At 49.8% G+C, this 20,853-nt stretch overlaps 1 protein-coding gene across 2 annotated transcripts in view; it reads right to left on the bottom strand.

Annotated features, from left to right (window-relative positions):
* Window positions 1-10,456, bottom strand: part of SLC4A2 (solute carrier family 4 member 2) — a 255,691-nt gene extending 245,235 nt beyond the window's left edge. Inside the window, exon 1 of one of the 2 annotated variants that reach the window (XM_083186515.1) lies at window positions 10,438-10,456. The gene's annotated coding sequence lies outside the window, so the exon portion shown is untranslated. Of the gene's footprint in view, window positions 1-10,339; window positions 10,359-10,437 lie in introns of those variants that run through there. The other variant, XM_083186516.1, reaches the window with a different exon arrangement.
* Window positions 10,457-20,853: the final 10,397 nt, after the last annotated feature.

The raw sequence follows: 20,853 nt of genomic DNA, 5'->3' as shown, positions 1-20,853 counted from the left end.
GTGTGACATCATTACACATGTACACGCAGTGTGACATCATTACACGTGTACACGCAGTGTGACATCATTACACATGTACACGCAGTGTGACATCATTACACGTGTACACGCAGTGTGACATCATTACACGTGTACAGGCAGTGTGACATCATTACACGTGTACACGCAGTGTGACATCATTACACATGTACACGCAGTGTGACATCATTACACATGTACACGCAGTGTGACATCATTACACATGTACACGCAGTGTGACATCATTACACATGTACACGCAGTGTGACATTACACATGTACACGCAGTGTGACATCATTACACGTGTACACGCAGTGTGACATCATTACACGTGTACACGCAGTGTGACATCATTACACATGTACACGCAGTGTGACATCATTACACATGTACAGGCAGTGTGACATCATTACACGTGTACAGGCAGTGTGACATCATTACACGTGTACAGGCAGTGTGACATCATTACACGTGTACACGCAGTGTGACATCATTACACATGTACACGCAGTGTGACATCATTACACATGTACACGCAGTGTGACATCATTACACGTGTACACGCAGTGTGACATCATTACACGTGTACAGGCAGTGTGACATCATTACACGTGTACAGGCAGTGTGACATCATTACACGTGTACACGCAGTGTGACATCATTACACATGTACACGCAGTGTGACATCATTACACGTGTACACGCAGTGTGACATCATTACACATGTACACGCAGTGTGACATCATTACACATGTACACGCAGTGTGACATCATTACACGTGTACAGGCAGTGTGACATCATTACACGTGTACACGCAGTGTGACATCATTACACGTGTACACGCAGTGTGACATCATTACACATGTACACGCAGTGTGACATCATTACACATGTGCACGCAGTGTGACATCATTACACATGTACACGCAGTGTGACATCATTACACATGTACACGCAGTGTGACATTACACATGTACACGCAGTGTGACATCATTACACGTGTACACGCAGTGTGACATCATTACACGTGTACACGCAGTGTGACATCATTACACATGTACACGCAGTGTGACATCATTACACATGTACAGGCAGTGTGACAACATTACACATGTACACGCAGTGTGACATCATTACACATGTACACGCAGTGTGACATCATTACACGTGTACACGCAGTGTGACATCATTACACGTGTACACGCAGTGTGACATAATTACACGTGTACACGCAATGTGACATCATTACACGTGTACACGCAGTGTGACATCATTACACATGCACAGGCAGTGTGACAACATTACACATGTACACGCAGTGTGACATCATTACACATGTACACGCAGTGTGACAACATTACACATGTACACGCAGTGTGACATCATTACACATGCACACGCAGTGTGACATCATTACACGTGTACACGCAGTGTGACATCATTACACGTGTACACGCAGTGTGACATCATTACACGTGTACACGCAGTGTGACATCATTACACGTGTACACGCAGTGTGACATCATTACACGTGTACACGCAGTGTGACATCATTACACGTGTACACGCAGTGTGACAACATTACACATTGAGACTTTGGGCCAGATGCACTAAGCTTCAGAAGTAATAAAATGGAGAGGGATAACAGCCAGCCAATCAGCTCCTACCTGTCATGTCACAGTGATACACAGCCAGCCAATCAGCTCCTACCTGCCAGGTCACAGACTGTGTTTGAAAAATGTCAGACAGGAGCTGATTGGCTGGCTGTTTATCACTCTCCATTTTATCACTTTTGAAGCTTAGTGCATCTGGCCCCCTATTACACATGTACACAAAGGGGGTTATAAACCATGTGCACTGCAGGTGGGGCAGATGTAACGTGCAGAGAGAATTAGATTTGGGTGAGTTATTTTGTTTCTGTGCAGGGTAAATACTGGCTGCTTTATTTTTACACTGCAATATAGATCTCAGTTTGAAGAAAAACCCCACCCAAATCTAATTCTCTCTGCACAAGTTACATCTGCCCCACCTGCAGTGCACATAGTTTTGACCATTAGAGAGTGATTGTGCCTTTCCCGAGTGAATTCAGAATAACCCCTAAAGTTTGACACCATCACACATGTACACGCCGTGAAACCCTATTACATATGTACACACAGTGAGACCCTATGACATATGTACACAATGTGTGACATCATTACACGTATACACTCTGTGAGACCCTATTACACATGTACAGTATATGCAGTGAGACTTTATTACACATGTAACGTAACAATGTGTGACACCATTACACGTATACACACAGTGAGACACCATCACACATGTACAGGCAGTGTGACATCATTACACGTATACACGCAGTGAGACTCGATCACACATGTACACGCCGTGAAACCCTATTACACATGTACACACAGTGAGACCCTATGACATATGTACACAATGTGTGACATCATTACACGTATACACGCTGTGAGACCCTATTACACATGTACAGTATATGCAGTGAGACTTTATTACACATGTAACGTAACAATGTGTGACACCATTACACGTATACACACAGTGAGACACCATCACACATGTACAGTATATGCAGTGAGACTTTTTTACACATGTAACGTAACAATGTGTGACACCATTACACGTATACACACAGTGAGACACCATCACACATGTACAGGCAGTGTGACATCATTACACGTATACATGCAGTGAGACACCATCACACATGTACAGGCAGTGTGACATCATTACACGTATACATGCAGTGAGACACCATCACACAGGTACAGGCAGTGTGACATCATTACACGTATACACGCAGTGAGACACCATCACACATGTACACGCCGTGAAACCCTATTACACATGTACACACAGTGAGACCCTATGACCTATGTACACAATGTGTGACATCATTACACGTATACACGCTGTGAGACCCTATTACACATGTACAGTATATGCAGTGAGACTTTATTACACATGTAACGTAACCATGTGTGACACCATTACACGTATACACACAGTGAGACACCATCACACATGTACAGTATATGCAGTGAGACTTTTTTACACATGTAACGTAACAATGTGTGACACCATTACACGTATACACACAGTGAGACACCATCACACATGTACAGGCAGTGTGACATCATTACACGTATACATGCAGTGAGACACCATCACACATGTACAGGCAGTGTGACATCATTACACGTATACATGCAGTGAGACACCATCACACATGTACAGGCAGTGTGACATCATTACACGTATACATGCAGTGAGACACCATCACACATGTACAGGCAGTGTGACATCATTACACGTATACATGCAGTGAGACACCATCACACATGTACAGGCAGTGTGACATCATTACACGTATACACGCAGTGAGACACCATCACACATGTACACGCCATGAAACCCTATTACACATGTACACACAGTGAGACCCTATGACATATGTACACAATGTGTGACATCATTACACATATACACGCTGTGAGACCCTATTACACATGTACAGTATATGCAGTGAGACACCATCACACATGTACAGGCAGTGTGACATCATTACACATATACACGCAGTGAGACACCATCACACATGTACAGGCAGTGTGACATCATTACACGTATACACGCAGTGAGACACCATCACACATGTACAGGCAGTGTGACATCATTACACGTATACACGCAGTGAGACACCATCACACATGTACAGGCAGTGTGACACCATTACACGTATACACGCAGTCAGACACCATCACACATGTACAGGCAGTGTGACATCATTACACGTATACACGCAGTGAGACACCATCACACATGTACAGGCAGTGTGGCATCATTACACGTATACATGCAGTGAGACACCATCACAAACGTTGAGACAGTGTGGCACTATTACACATGTACACAATGTGTGACACCATTCACGTATACATGCAGTGAGACACTATCACATGTACAGGCAGTGTGGCACTATTACACATGTACATGCAGTGTGACATCATTACACGTATACACACAGTGAGACACCATCACACATGTACAGGCAGTGTGGCACTTTTACACATGTACATGCAGTGTGACATCATTACACGTATACATGCAGTGAGACACCATTACACATGTACAGGCAGTGTGACATCATTACACGTATACATGCAGTGAGACACCATCCCGGTGCGATTAAACATTGTATAAGCACCCTAATGGGTGCTTACAATGTTAAATGCACCCCCCCCCCCACTATAAACGTGAACCCGAAGCGTGGCGAGCGGCGGCGGTACGTGTCCTCCGACCTTTTCATACCCCCACTATCCACGTCGGCGTGGAGTTCAGAATAGAAAGTGTGGCGAGCGCAGCAAGCCACCGAGCCTGAAGCGTGGCGAGCGCACGCGGATACCTGTGAAGGCCGCGAGGGGACTCCGATACCTGTGAAGGTATCCGCGTCCCCTCGTGGGGCTCGCTGCGCTCGCCACGCTTCGGGCGCGGTGGCTCGCTGCGCTCGCCACACTTTCTATTCTCAACTCCACGCCGACGTGGATAGTGGGGGTATGAGACACCATCACACATGTACAGGCAGTGTGACATCTTTACACGTATACATGCAGTGAGACACCATTACACATGTACAGGCAGTGTGACATCATTACACGTATACATGCAGTGAGACACCATCCAGTGCATATATAATGTGCGGGTCACCACCTGCGCATATCTAATGAGCGGGGACCCGGTGCAGTGCATATATAATGTGCGGGTCGCCGCCGGCGCATATCTAATAAGCGGGGACCCAGTGCAGTGCATATATAGTGTGCGGGTCGCCGCCGGTGCATATCTAATGAGCGGGGACCCGATGCAGTGCATGTATAATGTGCGGGTCGCCGCTGGTGCATATCTAATGAGCGGGGACCCGGTGCAGTGCATATATAATGTGCGGGTCGCCGCTGGTGCATATCTAATGAGCGGGGACCCGGTGCAGTGCATATATAATGTGCGGGTCGCCGCTGGTGCATATCTAATGAGCGGGGACCCGGTGCAGTGCATGTATAATGTTCGGGTCGCCGCTGGTGCATATCTAATGAGCGGGAACCCGGTGCAGTGCATGTATAATGTGCGGGTCACCGTTGGTGCATATCTAATGAGCGGGGACCCGGTGCAGTGCATGTATAATGTGCGGATCGCAGCCGGCGCATATCTAATGAGCGTGAACCCGGTGCAGTGCATATATAATGTGCGGGTCACCACCGGCGCATATCTAATGAGCGGGAACCCGGTGCAGTGCATGTATAACGTGATGGTCACAGCTGGTGCATATCTAATGATCGGGAACCCGGTGCGGTGCATATATAATGTGCGGGTCGCCGCCGGTGCATATCTAATGATCGCGAACCCGGTGCGGTGCATATCTAATGAGCGGGAACCCGGTGCAGTGCATATATAATTTGCGGGTCGCCACCGGTGCATATCTAATGAGCGGGGACCCGGAGCAGTGCATATATAATGTGCGGGTCGCCACCGGTGCATATCTAATGAGCGGGAACCCGGTGCAGTGCATGTATAATGTGCGGGTCGCCGTTGGCGCATATCTAATGAGCGTGGACCCGGTTCAGTGCATATATAATGTGCGGGTCGCCGCTGGTGCATATCTAATGAGCGGGGACCCGGTGCAGTGCATGTATAATGTGCGGGTCGCCGCTATTGCATATCTAATGATCGGGAACCCGGTGCAGTGCATGTATAATGTGCGGGTCGCCGCCGGTGCATATCTAATGAGCGGGGACCCGGTGCAGTGCATGTATAATGTGCGGATCGCAGCCGGCGCATATCTAATGAGCGTGAACCCGGTGCAGTGCATATATAATGTGCGGGTCACCACCGGCGCATATCTAATGAGCGGGAACCCGGTGCAGTGCGTGTATAACGTGATGGTCACAGCTGGTGCATATCTAATGATCGGGAACCCGGTGCAGTGCATATATAATGTGCGGGTCGCCGCCGGTGCATATCTAATGATCGCGAACCCGGTGCAGTGCATATCTAATGAGCGGGAACCCGGTGCAGTGCACATATAATGTGCGGGTCGCCACCGGTGCATATCTAATAAGCGGGAACCCGGTGCAGTGCATGTATAATGTGCGGGTCGCCGCTGGTGCATATCTAATGAGCGGGAACCCGGTGCAGTGCATGTATAATGTGCGGGTCGCCGCTGGTGCATATCTAATGAGCGGGAACCCGGTGCAGTGCATGTATAATGTGCGGGTCGCCGTTGGTGCATATCTAATGAGCGGGGACCCGGTGCAGTGCATGTATAATGTGCGGGTCACCGCTGGTGCATATCTAATGAGCGGGGACCCGGTGCAGTGCATATATAATGTGCGGGTCGCCACTGGTGCATATCTAATGAGCGGGGACCCGGTGCAGTGCATATATAATGTTTGGGTCGCCGCTGGTGCATATCTAATGAGCGGGAACCCGGTGCAGTGCATATATAATGTTCGGGTCGCCGCTGGTGCATATCTAATGAGCGGGAACCCGGTGCAGTGCATGTATAATGTGCGGGTCGCCGTTGGTGCATATCTAATGAGCGGGGCCCCAGTACAGTGCATATATAATGTTCGGGTCCCCGCTGGTGCATATCTAATGAGCGGGAACCCGGTGCAGTGCATGAATAATGTGCGGGTCGCCGCTCATTAGATATGCATGGGCAGCGACCCACAGCGTACAATAAGCGGGTCCTGTTTGTGTTGGGGCTTGGGGGACACTTAGTCTGACCCACACGGGCTGGAAGTCTCCCGCCAGACTTCTGGCTCCGGAGGCAATGAAATCAGCAAATGCCCCCTTTAAAGCTGGCGCCAGGTGGCAGATGACTCCATTGCCTCCAGGAGTTCCGCCACTGTAAGATCCCATCACACATATACATACTATTACACATAAAATACGTATTGTGACACCATCACACATGTACATGCACAGTGGCGGAACTATCTAAATAGCACGCCCACCCCCCACCGAAAATTTAGGTAGCCCCCCCCCCCCCAGTAAAGTTAACACCCCACCACCCATGCCCCCTTGTGTCCCCCGTGCCTTACCCTCCGCTCGCTGTGCCAGGGACCCGCAGATTTTGTCAGACCTGGATCCCCTCCTGGCTTCTGCTGGTATGAAAACGGGCCATCACAAAATGTACGCCCCCATACAGCAGACTGTTTCAGAGAACTGTCTGCTGTATGGAGGCTGACATTTTATGATGGACCTTTTCCATTTCAGCCTGGAGGGAAGCCGGGACCGTTGCACAGACCGGTGAATCCCTGCGGGGTCTGCGGGGCTATTGTTATGTCACTGTACATGCAGTGTGATCCCATCACACGAGTACATGCAGTGAGACACCATTACACATGTTCACAAAGTGTGCCAACATTACACATGTACATGCAGTGAGACCGTATTACACATGCACACAAAGTGTGACCCCATTACACATGTACATGCAGTGAGACCTTATTACACATGTACATGCAGTGAGACCTTATTACACATGCACACAAAGTGTGACACCATTACACATGTACATACAGTGAGACCTTATTACACATGTACATGCAGTGAGACCTTATTACACATGTACATGCAGTGAGACCCTATTACACATGCACACAAAGTGTGACACCATTACACATGTACATGCAGTGATACCTTATTACACATGTACATGCAGTGAGACCTTATTACACATGTACATGCAGTGAGACCTTATTACACATGTACATGCAGTGCATACCTCCCAACTGTCCCGCGTCAAACGCGGGAACGTCCCAATTTTTGTGGACGTTCCTGCGTCCCTCCCGCAGCCGTCGGTGTCCCGCTGCGGGGAGGGGGGGGGGGTCAGTTCGGAGTTCCCCCCAATCTGACCGAATAGACGCTGTGCGCATGCGCACAGCGTCTATTCGCGGCCGAAAGCGGGGGCGCGGCTTAATTGGCATAAGCCGCGCCCTCACTCGCCGTGCGAGTGTCCCTATTCTGCTATGAAGAAAGTTGGGAGGTATGCAGTGAGACCTTACTACACATGTACACAAAGTGTGACACCATTACACATGTACATGCAGTGAGATCCCATCACACATATACATGCAACGAGACACCATTACACGTATAAATATATACATATATATAAGCAGTATGACACCATTATACATGTACATGCAATGAGATACTACTACTCATGTACTCGCAATGTGAAACCATTAAACATGTAATCACACATGTTCACACAGTGAGCTCCCATCACACATATACATGCAACAAGATACTATTATGTACACGCAGTGTGATACCATTACACATGTACGTGCGGTGAGACACCATCACACATGTACGTGCGGTGAGACACCATCACACATGTACACGCAGTGAGACACCATCACACATGTACACGCGGTGTGACACCATCACACATGTACACGCGGTGTGACACCATCACACATGTACACGCGGTGAGACACCATCACATGTACACGCGGTGTGACACCATCACACATGTACACGCGGTGAGACACCATCACATGTACACGCGGTGAGACACCATCACACATGTACACGCAGTGAGACACCATCACATGTATACGCGGTGAGACACCATCACATGTACACGCGGTGTGACACCATCACACATGTACACGCGGTGTGACACCATCACACATGTACACGCGGTGAGACACCATCACACATGTACACGCGGTGAGACACCATCACACATGTACACGCGGTGAGACACCATCACACATGTACACGCGGTGAGACACCATCACACATGTACACGCGGTGAGACACCATCACACATGACACGTGGTGTGACACCATCACACATGTACACGCGGTGAGACACCATCACACATGTACACGCGGTGAGACACCATCACACATGTACACGCGGTGAGACACCATCACACATGTACACACGGTGAGACACCATCACACACGTGCACGCGGTGAGACACCATCACACATGTACCCGCGGTGTGACACCATGACACATACACACGCGGTGCGACACCATCACACACAGAGAACAGACATAATTACCGTATGCTACAATGACAGTCATATACAGAACAGTGCAGACACCATCACACATGTACCCGCGGTGTGACACCATCACACATGTACACGCGGTGTGACACCATCACACACAGAGAACAGACATAATTACCGTATGATACAATGACAGTCATATACAGAATAGTGCAGACACCATCACACATGTACCCGCGGTGTGACACCATCACACATACACATGCGGTGCCACACCATCACACACAGAGAACAGACATAATTACCGTATGATACAATGACAGTCATATACAGAACAGTGCAGACACCATCACACATGTACACGCGGTGTGACACCATCACACACAGAGAACAGACATAATTACCGTATGATACAATGACAGTCATATACAGAACAGTGCAGACACCATCACACATGTACCCGCGGTGTGACACCATCACACATACACACGCGGTGCGACACCATCACACACAGAGAACAGACATAATTACCATATGATACAATGACAGTCATATACAGAACAGTGTAGACACCATCACACATGTACACGCGGTGTGACACCATCACACACAGAGAACAGACATAATTACCGTATGATACAATGACAGTCATATACAGAACAGTGCAGACACCATCACACATGTACACGCGGTGTGACACCATCACACACATAGAGAACAGACATAATTACCGTATGATACAATGACAGTCATATACAGAACAGTGCAGACACCATCACACATGTACACGCGGTGTGACACCATCACACACATAGAGAACAGACAGAATTACCGTATGATACAATGACAGTCATATACAGAATAGTGCAGACACTATCACACATGTACACGCGGTGAGACACCATCACACATGTGCACGCGGTGAGACACCATCACACATGTACACACGGTGAGACACCATCACACACGTGCACGCGGTGAGACACCATCACACATGTACCCGCGGTGTGACACCATGACACATACACACGCGGTGCGACACCATCACACACATAATTACCGTATGATACAATGACAGTCATATACAGAACAGTGCAGACACCATCACACATGTACACGCGGTGTGACACCATCACACACATAGAGAACAGACAGAATTACCGTATGATACAATGACAGTCATATACAGAACAGTGCAGACACCATCACACATGTACCCGCGGTGTGACACCATCACACACATAGAGAACAGACAGAATTACCGTATGATACAATGACAGTCATATACAGAACAGTGCAGACACTGACTTCTCCCGGTGCTGTAATTCCAGTACACAACTCGTTATACAGGAACACTCACCTCTGGCTCATTCTGTGAGTAACCGGCTGAGATACTAATTGTGTCTGCTCGGAATGTTCAGACCTCCCCTAACACAGGGCTGCCCCCATACACAGGACTGCCCCCATACACAGTACTACTATCACATACACAGGGCTGCCCCCATACACAGTACTACTGCCACATACACAGAGCTGCCCACATACACAGGGCTGCCTCCATGCACAGGACTGACCCCATGCCCAGGGCTGCCCCCATGCACAGTATTACGGCCACATACACAGGGCTGCCCCCATACACAGGGCTGCCCACATACACAGGACTGACCCCATGCCCAGGGCTGCCCCCATGCCCAGGGCTTCCCCCATGCACAGTATTACTGCCACATACACACGGCTGCCCCATACACAGTACTACTGCCACATACACAGGGCTGCCCCCATACACAGTACTGCCCCCATACACAGGACTGCCCCCATACACAGTACTACTGCCACATACACAGGACTTCCCCCATACACAGTACTGCCCCCATACACAGGACTGCCCCCATACACAGTACTACTGCCACATACACAGGGCTGCCCCCATACACAGTACTACTGCCACATACACAGGGCTGCCCCCATACACAGTACTACTGCCACATACACAGGATTTTTCCATACACAGTACTGCCCCTATACACAGTACTACTGCCACATACACAGGGCTGCCCCCATGCACAGTACTGCCCCCATACACAGGACTGCCCCCATACACAGTACTACTGCCACATACACAGGACTTCCCCCATACACAGTACTGCCCCCATACACAGGACTGCCCCCATACACAGTACTACTGCCACATACACAGGGCTGCCCCCATACACAGTACTACTGCCACATACACAGGGCTGCCCCCATACACAGTACTACTGCCACATACACAGGATTTTTCCATACACAGTACTGCCCCCATACACAGTACTACTGCCACATACACATGGCTGCCCCCATGCACAGTACTGCTTTCACATACACAATATTTTTCCATACACAGTACTGCTACATCTCATGATTGCCCTATACACAGGAGTTCCCCATACACAGTACTACTGCCACATACACATGGTTATCCCATACACAGTACTGCCCCATATATAGTAGTACTACTGCCACATACACATGGTTATCCCATACACAGTACTGCCCCATATATAGTAGTACTACTGCCACATACACATGGTTATCCCATACACAGTACTGCCCCATATATAGTAGTACTACTGCCACATACACATGGTTATCCCATACACAGTACTGCCCCATATATAGTAGTACTACTGCCACATACACATGGTTATCCCATACACAGTACTGCCCCATATATAGTAGTACTACTGCCACATACACATGGTTATCCCATACACAGTACTGCCCCATATATAGTAGTACTACTGCCACATACACATGGTTATCCCATACACAGTACTGCCCCATATATAGTAGTACTACTGCCACATACACATGGTTATCCCATACACAGTACTGCCCCATATATAGTAGTACTACTGCCACATACACATGGTTATCCCATACACAGTACTGCCCCATATATAGTAGTACTACTGCCACATACACATGGTTATCCCATACACAGTACTGCCCCATATATAGTAGTACTACTGCCACATACACATGGTTATCCCATACACAGTACTGCCCCATATATAGTAGTACTACTGCCACATACACATGGTTATCCCATACACAGTACTGCCCCATATATAGTAGTACTACTGCCACATACACATGGTTATCCCATACACAGTACTGCCCCATATATAGTAGTACTACTGCCACATACACATGGTTATCCCATACACAGTACTGCCCCATATATAGTAGTACTACTGCCACATACACATGGTTATCCCATACACAGTACTGCCCCATATATAGTAGTACTACTGCCACATACACATGGTTATCCCATACACAGTACTGCCCCATATATAGTAGTACTACTGCCACATACACATGGTTATCCCATACACAGTACTGCCCCATATATAGTAGTACTACTGCCACATACACATGGTTATCCCATACACAGTACTGCCCCATATATAGTAGTACTACTGCCACATACACATGGTTATCCCATACACAGTACTGCCCCATATATAGTAGTACTACTGCCACATACACATGGTTATCCCATACACAGTACTACTGCCACATACACATGGTTATCCCATACACAGTACTACTGCCACATACACATGGTTATCCCATACACAGTACTACTGCCACATACACATGGTTATCCCATACACAGTACTACTGCCACATACACATGGTTATCCCATACACAGTACTACTGCCACATACACATGGTTATCCCATACACAGTACTACTGCCACATACACATGGTTATCCCATACACAGTACTGCCCCATATATAGTAGTACTGCTGCCACATACAGAAGATTGCACCATATAAAGTACTACTGCCCCATGAACAGGACTCCCCCCCCCCCCCCCCATACACAGTACTACTGCCACATGCACAGTACTGCTGCTTTATACACAGGACTTCCCCCATACAGCAGCACGGTCGGTGTAGTGGTTAGTATTACTGCCTCAGAGCACTGATGTCATGGGTTAGATTCCCCCCATGGCCCTGTGTGGAGTTTGTATATTCTCCCCGTGCTTGCGTGGGTTTTCCTCCCACAATCTAAATATATACTGGTAGATCAATTGTCTCCCAACAAAATGAACTCTAGAATGTCTGTGTGTGTCTGTGTGTGTGTGTGTGTGTCTGTCTGTGTGTGTCTGTATGTATGTGTGTGTGTCTATGTCTGTCTCTGTGTGTGTGTGTCTGTCTGTCTGTGTGTGTCTGTATGTATGTGTGTGTGTCTATGTCTGTCTCTGTGTGTGTGTGTGTGCAGTGGCGGATTCAGGGGGGGGCACCCGGGCACGTGCCCCCCCTGTCATTTCATTTTGTAGCTGAGGACCAGGGCTTTCCAACGAGCCCAGCCCCGTGTCTCTAGCCCCCCGGGAACCAGAGATATCGCCTGGCAAACCTGTAACGTTTTTTCTCCATAGGATAATATGGGACCCGGTTCCGACGGCTGCCAGTTCCCCCGCTGGCATCACAGAAGCTTGAGGTTGTAGAGAAGCAGCACTTATGTAGCATCATTTTTAATAAGCATTATGGTGTTTGGCATAACACATAATGGACATAATGGCGTGTAACTTAACGTGTAATGGACATTATGGTGTAAATGTTTAATGCACGCCTTTGGTGGACAATGTCCCTGTTTATGAAGCGTCTTGTGAATTTTGGCTTAATCTGTGTGGCATTATGTGAATTTTGGCTTAATCTGTGTGGCATTATGTGAATGTTGTCTCAATCCATTTGGCATTTTATGAATTTGGCTCAATCCGTGTGTTATTATGTAAATTTTGGCTCAATCCATGTGGCATTATGTGAATTTTGGCTCAATCCAAGTGGCATTATATGAATTTTGGCTCATTCCATTTGGCATCATGTGTAAGGGGCAAGTATAATGGGGTCTAGTATTTTGTTGCATAATGTGTAGAAGTTGTATATGGTGTGGTACACTACACTCAGGGACACGCCCCCTTTTGAGTGGCCACACCCCTTTTCCAGAGCGCGCCTTTGGCGCGCACACAACTACATCCTTCACTTTTGTTGCCATGGTGGGCCTGCGCACTTTAAATGCCAGGGCCTATTTTTTATCTTATTCCCACTCTCTCTCTGCCGCTCCCTTAGCATGTACACTGGCACCACTAACACCGCCCCTCCCCCACCTAAACCCTCTTTTATCATGGTGCCCCCCCCCCTGTCCTTTTATCCTGGATCCGCCCGTGTGTGTGTGTGTCTGTCTGTGTGTGTGTGTCTGTATGTATGTGTGTGTGTGTCTATGTCTGTGTGTGTGTGTGTGTCTGTCTATGTCTGTGTGTCTGTCTATGTCTATGTCTGTGTGTGTCTGTCTGTCTCTGTGTGTGTGTGTGTGTGTGTCTGTGTCTCTATGTGTGTGTGTGTGTGTGTGTGTGTGTGTACCTTCCTTCCTCTAGTGTCAGTGCATGTCCTCGTGTTCTGCTGCTCCTCTTCCTGTGAGGAATGTCTCCCCACCTGTACCTTCCTCACCCTAGTGTCAGTGCATGTCCTCGTGTTCTGCTGCTCCTCTTCCTGTGAGGAATGTCTCCCCACCTGTACCTTCCTCCCCCTAGTGTCAGTGCATGTCCTCGTGTTCTGCTGCTCCTCTTCCTGTGACTAATGTCTCCCCACCTGTACCTTCCTCCCTCTAGTGTCAGTGCATGTCCTTGTGTTCTGTTGCTCCTCTTCCTGTGACTAATGTCTCCCATCTGTACCTTCCTCCCCCTAGTGTCAGTGCATGTCCCCGTGTTCTGCTGCTCCTCTTCCTGTGACTAATGTCTCCCACCTGTACCTTCCTCCCTCTAGTGTAAGTGCATGTCCTCGTGTTCTGCTTCTCCTCTTCCTGTGAGGAATGTCTCCCACCTGTACCTTCCTCCCCCTAGTGTCAGTGCATGTCCTCGTGTTCTGCTGCTCCTCTTCCTGTGACTAATGTCTCCCACCTGTACCTTCCTCCCCCCAGTGTCAGTGCATGTCCTCGTGTTCTGCTGCTCCTCTTCCTGTGAAGAATGTCTCCCACCTGTACCTTCCTCCCTCTAGTGTCAGTGCATGTCCTCGTGTTCTGTTGCTCCTCTTCCTGTGAAGAATGTCTCCCACCTGCACCTTCCTCCCCTTAGTGTCAGTGCATGTCCCTGTGTTCTGCTGCTCCTCTTCCTGTGACTAATGTCTCCCACCTGTACCTTCCTCCCTCTAGTGTCAGTGCATGTCCTCGTGTTCTGTTGCTCCTTTTCTTGTGACTTATGTCTCCCACCTGTACCTTCCTCCCCCTAGTGTCAGTGCATGTCCTTGTGTTCTGCTGCTCCTCTTCCTGTGAAGAATGTCTCCCACCTGTACCCTCCTCCCCTAGTGTCAGTGCATGCCCTCGTGTTCTGCTGCTCCTCTTCCCTGACTAATTTCTCCCACCTGTAACTTCCTCCCCCTAGTGTCAGTGCATGTCCTCGTGTTCTGCTGCTCCTCTTCGTGTGAAGAATGTCTCCCACCTGTACCTTCCTCCCCCTAGTGTCAGTGCATGTCCTCGTGTTCTGCTGCTCCTCTTTCTGTGACTAATGTCTCCCACCTGTACCTTCCTCCCCCTAGCGTCAGTGCGTGTCCTCGTGTTCTGCTGCTCCTCTTCCTGTGACTAATGTCTACCCCCTGTACCTTCCTCCCCCTAGTGTCAGTGCGTGTCCTCGTGTTCTGCTGCTCCTCTTCCTGTGACTAATGTCTCCCACCTGTACCTTCCTCCCCCTAGTGTCAGTGCATGTCCCTGTGTTCTGCTGCTCCTCTTCCTGTGACTAATGTCTCCCACCTGTACCTTCCTCCCTCTATTGTCAGTGCATGTCCTCGTGTTCTGTTGCTCCTTTTCTTGTGACTAATGTCTCCCACCTGTACCTTCCTACCCCTAGTGTCAGTGCATGTCCTCGTGTTCTGCTGCTCCTCTTCCTGTGAAGAATGTCTCCCACCTGTACCTTCCTCCCCTAGTGTCAGTGCATGTCCTCGTGTTCTGCTGCTCCTCTTCCTGTGACTAATGTCTCCCACCTGTACCTTCCTCCCCCTAGTGTCAGTGCATGTCCTCGTGTTCTGCTGCTCCTCTTCGTGTTAAGAATATCTCCCACCTGTACCTTCCTACCCCTAGTGTCAGTGCATGTCCTCGTGTTCTGCTGCTCCTCTTCCTGTGACTAATGTCTCCCACCTGTACCTTCCTCCCCCTAGCGTCAGTGCGTGTCCTTGTGTTCTGCTGCTCCTCTTCCTGTGACTAATGTCTACCCCCTGTACCTTCCTCCCCCTAGTGTCAGTGCGTGTCCTCGTGTTCTGCTGCTCCTTTTCCTGTGACTGTCTCCCACCTGTACCTTCCTCCCTCTAGTGTCAGTGCATGTCCTTGTGTTCTGCTTCTCCTCTTCCTGTGAGGAATGTCTCCCACCTGTACCTTCCTCCCCCTAGTGTCAGTGCATGTCCTCGTGTTCTGCTGCTCCTCTTCCTGTGACTAATGTCTCCCACCTGTACCTTCCTCCCCTTAGTGTCAGTGCATGTCCCTGTGTTCTGCTGCTCCTCTTCCTGTGACTAATGTCTCCCACCTGTACCTTCCTCCCTCTAGTGTCAGTGCATGTCCTCGTGTTCTGTTGCTAATTTTCTTGTGACTTATGTCTCCCACCTGTACCTTCCTCCCCCTAGTGTCAGTGCATGTCCTCGTGTTCTGCTGCTCCTCTTCCTGTGAAGAATGTCTCCCACCTGTACCCTCCTCCCCTAGTGTCAGTGCATGCCCTCGTGTTCTGCTGCTCCTCTTCCCTGACTAATTTCTCCCACCTGTAACTTCCTCCCCCTAGTGTCAGTGCATGTCCTCGTGTTCTGCTGCTCCTCTTCGTGTGAAGAATGTCTCCCACCTGTACCTTCCTCCCCCTAGTGTCAGTGCATGTCCTCGTGTTCTGCTGCTCCTCTTCCTGTGACTAATGTCTCCCACCTGTACCTTCCTCCCCCTAGCGTCAGTGCGTGTCCTCGTGTTCTGCTGCTCCTCTTCCTGTGACTAATGTCTACCCCCTGTACCTTCCTCCCCCTAGTGTCAGTGCGTGTCCTCGTGTTCTGCTGCTCCTCTTCCTGTGACTAATGTCTCCCACCTGTACCTTCCTCCCCCTAGTGTCAGTGCATGTCCCTGTGTTCTGCTGCTCCTCTTCCTGTGACTAATGTCTCCCACCTGTACCTTCCTCCCTCTATTGTCAGTGCATGTCCTCGTGTTCTGTTTCTCCTTTTCTTGTGACTAATGTCTCCCACCTGTACCTTCCTACCCCTAGTGTCAGTGCATGTCCTTGTGTTCTGCTGCTCCTCTTCCTGTGAAGAATGTCTCCCACCTGTACCTTCCTCCCCTAGTGTCAGTGCATGTCCTCGTGTTCTGCTGCTCCTCTTCCTGTGACTAATGTCTCCCACCTGTACCTTCCTCCCCCTAGTGTCAGTGCATGTCCTCGTGTTCTGCTGCTCCTCTTCGTGTGAAGAATGTCTCCCACCTGTACCTTCCTACCCCTAATGTCAGTGCATGTCCTCGTGTTCTGCTGCTCCTCTTCCTGTGACTAATGTCTCCCACCTGTACCTTCCTCCCCCTAGCGTCAGTGCGTGTCCTTGTGTTCTGCTGCTCCTCTTCCTGTGACTAATGTCTACCCCCTGTACCTTCCTCCCCCTAGTGTCAGTGCGTGTCCTCGTGTTCTGCTGCTCCTCTTCCTGTGACTAATGTCTACCCCCTGTACCTTCCTCCCCCTAGTGTCAGTGCGTGTCCTCGTGTTCTGCTGCTCCTCTTCCTGTGACTGTCTCCCACCTGTACCTTCCTCCCTGTAGTGTCAGTGCATGTCCCCGTGTTCTGCTGCTCCTCTTCCTGTGAAGAATGTCTCCCACCTGTACCTTCCTCCCCCTAGTGTCAGTGCATGTCCTCGTGTTCTGCTGCTCCTCTTCCTGTGACGAATGTCTCCCACCTGTACCTTCCTCCCCCTAGTGTCAGTGCGTGTCCTCGTGTTCTGCTGCTCCTCTTCCTGTGACTAATGTCTCCCACCTGTACCTTCCTCCCTCTAGTGTCAGTGTATGTCCTCGTGTTCTGCTGCTCCTCTTCCTGTGACTAATGTCTCCCACCTGTACCTTCCTCCCTCTAGTGTCAGTGCATGTCCCCGTGTTCTGTTGCTCCTCTTCCTGTGAAGAATGTCTCCCACCTGTACCTTCCTCCACCTAGTGTCAGTGCATGTCCTCGTGTTCTGCTGCTCATCTTCCTGTGACGAATGTCTCCCACCTGTACCTTCCTCCCCCTTGTGTCAGTGCATGTCCTCGTGGTCTGTTGCTCCTCTTTCTGTGAAGAATGTATCCCACCTGTACCTTCCTCCCTCTAGTGTCAGTGCATGTCCTCGTGTTCTGCTGCTCCTCTTCCTGTGAAGAATGTCTCCCACCTGTACCTTCATCCCTCTAGTGTCAGTGCCTGTCCTCGTGTTCTGCTGCTCCTCTTCCTGTGAAGAATGTCTCCCACCTGTACCTTCCTCCCCCCTAGTGTCAGTGCAGGTCCTCGTGTTCTGCTGCTCATCTTCCTGTGAAGAATGTCTCCCACCTGTACCTTCCTCCCCCTAGTGTCAGTGCATGTCCTTGTGTTCTGCTACTCCTCTTCCTGTGACTAATGTCTCCCACCTGTACCTTCCTCCCCCTAGTGTCAGTGCATGTCCTCGTGTTCTGCTGCTCCTCTTCCTGTGAAGAATGTCTCCCACCTGTACCTTCCTCCCTCTAGTGTCAGTGCCTGTCCTCGTGTTCTGCTGCTCCTCTTCCTGGGAAGAATGTCTGCCACCTGTACCTTCCTCCCCCTAGTGGCAGTGCATGTCCTCGTGTTCTGCTGCTCCTCTTCCTGTGACTAATGTCTCCCACCTGTACCTTCCTCCCCCTAGTGTCAGTGCATGTCCTCGTGTTCTGCTGCTCCTCTACCTGTGAAGAATGTCTCCCACCTGTACCTTCCTCCCCCTAGTGTCACTGCATGTCTTCGTGTTCTGCTGCTCCTCTTCCTGTGACTAATGTCTCCCACCTGTACCTTCCTCCCTCTAGTGTCAGTGCATGTCCTCGTGTTCTGCTGCTCCTCTTCCTGTGAAGAATGTCTCCCACCTGTACCTTCCTCCCCCTAGTGTCAGTGCATGTCCTCGTGTTCTGCTGCTCCTCTTCCTGTGAAGAATGTCTGCCACCTGTACCTTCCTCCCCCTAGTGTCAGTGCATGTCCTCGTGTTCTGCTGCTCCTCTTCCTGTGACTAATGTCTCCCACCTGTACCTTCCTCCCTCTAGTGTCAGTGCATGTCCTCGTGTTCTGCTGCTCCTCTTCCTGTGAAGAATGTCTCCCACCTGTACCTTCCTCCCCCTAGTGTCAGTGCATGTCCTCGTGTTCTGCTGCTCCTCTTCCTGTGAAGAATGTCTGCCACCTGTACCTTCCTCCCCCTAGTGTCAGTGCATGTCCTCGTGTTCTGCTGCTCCTCTTCCTGTGACTAATGTCTCCCACCTGTACCTTCCTCCCCCTAGTGTCAGTGCATGTCCTCGTGTTCTGCTGCTCCTCTTCCTGTGAAGAATGTCTCCCACCTGTACCTTCCTCCCCCTAGTGTCAGTGCATGTCCTCGTGTTCTGTTGCTCCTCTTCCTGTGAAGAATGTCTCCCACCTGTACCTTCCTCCCTCTAGTGTCAGTGCATGTCCTCGTGTTCTGCTGCTCCTCTTCCTGTGAAGAATGTCTCCCACCTGTACCTTCCTCCCTCTAGCGTCAGTGCGTGTCCTCGTGTTCTGCTGCTCCTCTTCCTGTGACTAATGTCTCCCACCTGTACCTTCCTCCCCCTAGTGTCAGTGCATGTCCCCGTGTTCTGCTGCTCCTTTCCCTGTGACTAATGTCTCCCACCTGTACCTTCCTCCCACTAGTGTCAGTGCATGTCCTCGTGTTCTGCTGCTCCTCTTCCTGTGACTAATGTCTCCCACCTGTACCTTCCTCCCTCTAGTGTCAGTGCATGTCCTCGTGTTCTGTTGCTCCTCTTCCTGTGAAGAATGTCTCCCACCTGTACCTTCCTCCCTCTAGTGTCAGTGCATGTCCCCATGTTCTGCTGCTCCTCTTCCTGTGACTAATGTCTCCCACCTGTACCTTCCTCCCTCTAGTGTCAGTGCATGTCCTCGTGTTCTGTTGCTCCTCTTCCTGTGAAGAATGTCTCCCACCTGTACCTTCCTCCCTCTAGTGTCAGTGCATGTCCCCATGTTCTGTTGCTCCTCTTCCTGTGAAGAATGTCTCCCACCTGTACCTTCCTCCCCCTAGTGTCAGTGCATGTCCTCGTGTTCTGCTGCTCCTCTTCCTGTGACTAATGTCTCCCACCTGTACCTTCCTCCCTCTAGTGTCAGTGCATGTCCTCGTGTTCTGCTGCTCCTCTTCCTGTGACTAATGTCTCCCACCTGTACCTTCCTCCCCCTAGTGTCAGTGCATGTCCTCGTGTTCTGCTGCTCCTCTTCCTGTGAAGAATGTCACCCACCTGTACCTTCCTACCCCTAGTGTCAGTGCATGTCCTCGTGTTCTGCTGCTCCTCTTCCTGTGAAGAATGTCTCCCACCTGTACCTTCCTCCCTCTAGTAGTGTCAGTGCATGTCCTCGTGTTCTGCTGCTCCTCTTCCTGTGAAGAATGTCACCCACCTGTACCTTCCTACCCCTAGTGTCAGTGCATGTCCTCGTGTTCTGCTGCTCCTCTTCCTGTGAAGAATGTCTCCCACCTGTACCTTCCTCTCTCTAGTTTCAGTGCATGTCCTCGTGTTCTGCTGCTCCTCTT

This window comes from Crinia signifera, chromosome 5 (genome assembly GCF_055691185.1).
Source record: "Crinia signifera chromosome 5, ASM5569118v1, whole genome shotgun sequence".
Taxonomy (NCBI): Eukaryota; Metazoa; Chordata; class Amphibia; order Anura; family Myobatrachidae; genus Crinia; species Crinia signifera.
Note: the sequence above shows the minus strand (reverse complement) of the source record. Positions and strands in the feature narration are given on the sequence as shown.